The 5847-nt window shown below is 38.9% G+C and overlaps 1 non-coding gene across 1 annotated transcript; it reads left to right on the top strand.

Moving 5' to 3' along the window:
- The first annotated feature begins 1146 nt into the window (after positions 1-1146).
- TRNAS-GGA (transfer RNA serine (anticodon GGA)) lies at positions 1147-1218 on the top strand. Its single transcript has one exon. It is a non-coding gene; the product is annotated as a tRNA-Ser (tRNA).
- Positions 1219-5847: the final 4629 nt, after the last annotated feature.

The raw sequence follows: 5847 nt of genomic DNA, 5'->3' as shown, positions 1-5847 counted from the left end.
TTATAATTATATTGTAGGTGATTATTAAAAAGATTAGACACTTCTCTTGCTATGCACCAGGCACTATCCCAACCTATAAATATTCTCACTTCATGTTCACGGTGATAAGTGATAATCATTTCTTCATTTCAGAATTGAGCATAGATGAATAACTTTCCCCAAACTAAATGATTTGACAATGGAAGAGCCAAACTCCAAACAGAGATTTCTCTGACACTAGTGCTTCAGTTTTTAACCATAATCTCTCATTACTTCTACAGAAAAACTGAATGAAGCATGTTTTACTTGCTGATGAAACTTGAGAATATTTTGCTTATATCTATGCATGTCTGTATACCATTAACTACCCAATAAATATTTGGCACAGTAGCATCTAATTTCCTTTTAACTGTTCTAACACTCCATTGTTAACTCCATTATACACATTGAGAAATAAACTCAGGTTATTTTAACTTTGTATAGAACTGAAAGAGAAAAGTTAAAACTCAAGATAGAAGCCATAACCCCGCCCCCTTTCACAGCCTTATTTCTTCTCAGCACTGAGGTGGGGGTCCCAGTGAAGGCACAAAAATAGACCCCTGGGATTCTCTGGAAGCTCTGCTCCAGGGAAGCAGGGAATGTTTCAGTTGGGTCCTTGTTTTCTGTAGGGAACAAGGTATAAAGAAGGTTGAGAAGTGCTTGCAAACGAGACTCTCAACCAGGGCTGAACATTCTTGCAAACGAGATGTTCAGCTAAGAATCCTGTTTGTTCCCATGGGAAAAGAACATTGCTTGCACACAAGGATGTTTCTCTGATTCCTCAAAAGGAACAGACCCTGGGACAAAACGGATTCTAAGTTGATAAGGAAGTTCCTCAAAACAAAGTCTTAGCTGCAGTAAATAAGTCAAGGTAAAGGTTATCTCGCCCTGCGCCTGCTCACTGTATAGTCTCTGAATCATAGTGCTTGGCAGCTTGCCCTGTAGGTTGTTGTGCAAGGGATATAAAATAAAGCAGCTGTAAGAAGCAAGTGTTAAAATATAAAGATTTAAACCACTCTGCAGTGTTGGTGTTTCATTCCGTCGCTGGCATTTTCTTTCAGTTTTCTTTCAGGCATATGCTTTCAAGTAGTTTGATAATGTTTAGAAGGTCTAAGGGTAACCTGGGCTTCCCTGGTGGCTCAGAGGTTAAAGCATCTGCCTGGAATGCAGGAGACCCAGGTTCGATCCCTGGGTAGGGAAGATCCCCTGGAGAAGGGAATGTAATCTAAGAAGTGAAAAACCTAGCAGCTAAGAATTAGTTTATCAGATAATCAAAGTATTATAGCAATTCATTGTGGGCCCTAGAAATAGAACTCATAGGTAAAGTCCTGGTCATAGTAGCAACCTTATATAATCTTGGACACAACAATCACATAAGCTACTTTGTATCTCAATTGTATAATCTGTAAAATGGGGTTGATACTACCTAACTCACTGGGTAAGAAAATGCTGGCATATGCTTCACATTATCACATAAATATTTTAACAAGTATCAGTGGGAATTAACGCTTACAAAGCAGTTCTATGCTTTGTAGTAAAAATGAAAGAAAACAATCTACATGTCTGGCCATTTGTAAATTTTAGTTGTGTCTTCTCCAAATATTCTTATTATTTACCTCCCCAAAGCTTATTACCTCAGAAAACCAAAATAGCTCAGTATGTGGTTTGCTTGAAGGTAGAATTATGTCTTATACATGCTTCAGTTCACTTCAGTTGCTCAGCTGTGGCCGACTCTTTGCGACCCCATGAATCGCAGCATGCCAGGCCTCCCTGTCCATCAGAACATCCGTTATGGTGCAAACATATGTCTTACTCCACCATCATTGCTTTCCTTGATTTGTGTTTACAGTGGCAAAAGTGATGTGGTATATATTTTATAATATGCACTGAGAGAAGACCCAAATTCTACGTTTATTGTACATATTTTTGTACCCACTATAATTCCATCATGTTTCCTGGTGTGAAAATCAGATTGATAAATCCCTGCTCTGCTTATTTCAGGGAGTTTTTTATGAAGGCAGAAGTCAAATTACTTTGAAAAATGTGCAACAATAAATAAATAAAGTAGATAAACCTAGAGAATCTAGTTATTTAGGCATAAAGACCAAAATAATGCAGCTTTGCTGTAAATAAAATGATGTGTATAAAAATTGTGGAGTTTGAGAAAAATAGAATGAGCTTTTAAATGTATCTTAAAAGACACATAATGTAATATATATCACTCTGAGTATTTCTCCTATATAACCACCACATTATTACACTTTGGTTAAGATAGATAAAGAATATGGGCATGTTTTTAAAATCAGTTTTATGAACATTAAGTATACAATTCATGAACAAATCTCCAATAGTATATTCATCAAATGAAGAATATATTCTAAGAGCCTCTTCTCTGAAAAGACAGCATGAAAAAATCAAAGTAGAAGAAAGGAAATATTTTGTGGAAGAAACTGAGGTTGCAGGCATGGAGTAAGGTTCTTCAGTTCAGGTCAGATCAGTTCAGTCATTCAGTCGTGTCAGACACTTTGCAACCACATGGACTGCAGCACGCCAGGCCTCTCTGTCCATCACTACCTCCCAGAGTTTACTCAAACTCATGCCCATTGAGTCGGTGATGCCATCCATTCATATCATCCCCTGTCGTCCACTTCTCCTCCCGCCTTCTATCTTTCCCAGCATCAGGGTCTTTTCAAATGGGTCAGTTCTTCACATCAGGTGGCTTAAGTATTGGAGTTTCAGCTTCAACATCAGTCCTTCCAATGAACACTCAGAATTGATCTCCTTTAGGATGGACTATTGGATCTCCTTGCAGTCCAAGGGACACTCAAGAGTCTTCTCCAACACAACAGTTCAAAAGCATCAATTATTTGGCACTCAGCTTTCTTCACAGTCCAACTCTCACATCCATACATGACTACTGGAAAAACCATAGCCTTGGCTAGACGGACCTTTGTTAGCAAAGTAATGTCTCTGCTTTTTAATATGCTGTCTAGGTTGGTTATAACTTTCTTCCCAAGGAGTAAGCATTTTTTAATTTCATGGCTGCAATCACCATCTGCAATGATTTTGGAGTCCATAAAAAATAAAGTCTGACACTGTTTCCATTGTTTCCCCATCTATTTGCGATGAAGTGATGGGACCGGATGCCACGATCTTAGTTTTCTGAATGTTGAGCTTTAAATCGACTTTTTCACTCTCCTCTTTCACTTTCGTCAAGAGGCTCTTTAGTTCTTCTTCAGTTTCTGCTGTAAGGGTGGTATCATCTGCATATCTGAGGTTATTGGTATTGCTCCCAGCAATCCTGATTCCAGCTTGTGCTTCATCCAGCCCAGCATTTCTCATGATGTACTCTGCATATAAGTTAAATAAACAGGGTGACAATATATAGCCTTGACATACTCCTTTTCCTATTTGAAACCAGTCTGTTGTTCCATGTCCAATTCAAACTGTTGCTTCCTGACCAGCATACAGGTTTCTCAAGAGGCAGGTCTAGTGGTCTAGTATTCCCATCTCTTTCAGCATTTTCCACAGTTTGTTGTGGTCCACACAGTCAAAGGCTTTGGCATAGTCAATAAAGCAGAAATAGATGTTTTTCTGGAACTCTCTTGCTTTCTGATGATCCAGTGGATGTTGGCAATTTGATCTCTGCTTCCTCTGCCTTTCTAAAATCCAGCTTGAACATCTGGAAATTCACAGTTCACGTATTGCTGAAGCCTGGCAATTATTGAGCATTATTTTCCTAGCGTGATAGATGAGTGCAATTGTGCGGTAATTTGAGCATTCTTTGGCATTGACTTTCTTTGGGATTGGAATGAAACTGACCTTTTCCAGTCCTGTGGCCACTGCTGAGTTTTCCAAATTTGCTGGCATATTGAGTGCAGCACTTTCACAGCATCATCTTTCAGGATTTGAAATAGCTCAACTGGAATTCCATCACCTCCTTTAGCTTTGTTCATAGTGGTGCTTCCTAAGGCCCAGGTGACTTCACATTCCAGGATATCTGGCTCTAGGTGAGTGATCACAGCATTGTGATTATCTGAATCATGAAGGTCTTTTTTGTATAGTTCTGTGTATTCTTGCCACCTCTTCTGTTTTTTCATATATCTATAAAAGAATACTAAGACAAGATATCATTTCAATTCTATAGATAAAGAGGCAAGAAGTTCTATCATAGAAGTTCTATAACTTGTCCAAGGTCACAAAGCTAATTCCAAGCAGAGGCTGTATTCAAAGTCAGTTCTTTGTAAAGGCAAACCCATTATAATGAGCCCAGTCTTCCTGCTTATTGGAAAGAAGTTGACACATGTGTAAATTAACCTCAGTTAAGTGATGCCAAAGAATTAAAGGCTTCCCTGGTGGCTCAGCAGTAAAGACCCAGGCTGCAAAGCAGGAGATGCAGGAGACTCAGATTTGGTCCCTGGGTTTGAAAGAATCCCTGGAGAAGGGAATGGCAACCCATTCCAGTATTTTAGCATGAAAAATCCCATGGATAGAGGATCCTGGCGAGCTACAGTTCATGGGGTGACAAAGAGTCAGACATGACTGAGCACACGAGCACAGAATACCTCTGAGGTCATGGAAATCGACACAAAACCAGGATATATTTCCAAGTTCTATGGTTTCAGTTACAGAAGAATTAACATCTTCCCTGGTGATTCCCAGGTCACGCAGTGGTGAAGAATCTGCCTACCAATGCAAGAGATGCAAGAGACTCGGGTTTGATCCCTGGGTTGGGAACATCCCCTGGAGTAGGAAATGGCAACCCACTCCAGTATTCTTACCCAGAAAATTTCATGGGCAGAGGAGCCTGGTGGGCTACAGTCCATGGGGTCACAAAGAGTCACACATGACTGAGCACCACACATGTATATATTATATACTGGTGATTCAGTAGTAAAGAATCCACCTGCCAATGCAAGAGATGTGGGTTCAATCCCTGGGTCAGAAAGATCTCCTGGAGAAGGAAATTGCAACCCACTCCGGTATTATTGCTGGGAGAATCTCATGGACAGAGGAGGCTGGTGGGCTATAGTACATGGGCTTGCACAGTCAGATAGGAGTTAGTGACTAAACAACAACAACAAATAATTAAAGTGCTTGAAAGAACTTAAGGACTTTGTAAACACTAAAACTAAAGAAATGTTAGATGTTAATGATAAGTGTCAATAAAATTCATGCAATAATTGACAAGAGTGCTCAGAGGAATAGCCAGCAGTAATAAGGTTTGAAAAACTATTTTTTAAGTAAGGTAGAATCACTAAGGATCAGTGGAGACTTCACATATTTCCCACAGAATTTAGAGGCATAGATGTGAGAAAGATGAGAACATTCAAATGATGGCTTATTTGATGACATATTGTTTGAGGTTGAAAACAGCAGTCAAAGCTATGACAAAATTTTTGTCTTATAATTTTCCTCCGTATGGTGATCTTGAGAGTCAGCAAAACTCAGTACTTTAATATTTGTTATCAACATATTAGGGTTTTTCCATCTAAAATCCCTGTTCTTCTGCCTCAGTGAATAAGCAGTTGGAGCCTGAAATGGAAACACTATAACCACAGGATGTTCTTAATAGACAAATCAGAAAGGTCACTGGAGCTACACAAGTTACAATTGCAAAGAGACCACTGGTTTTGAATTTTAAAAATTGGATGCAATCTTCAGCCTAGTAATTACGCTGTATCTTGGACTCCAGATAAGGTACTTCACATCAAGTTTTCTAGCTTGAAAAAAAAAAGTATAATACTAACAAAATTAATTAATATTTCTCAGTACATACTTTATAGCAAAAGTTGACAAACTAAGGTCTACATGCTAAATTTTGCCTTC

This window comes from Ovis canadensis, chromosome 3, assembly GCF_042477335.2.
Source record: "Ovis canadensis isolate MfBH-ARS-UI-01 breed Bighorn chromosome 3, ARS-UI_OviCan_v2, whole genome shotgun sequence".
Classification (NCBI taxonomy): Eukaryota; Metazoa; Chordata; class Mammalia; order Artiodactyla; family Bovidae; genus Ovis; species Ovis canadensis.
This window is presented reverse-complemented; position numbering and strand designations above follow the sequence as displayed.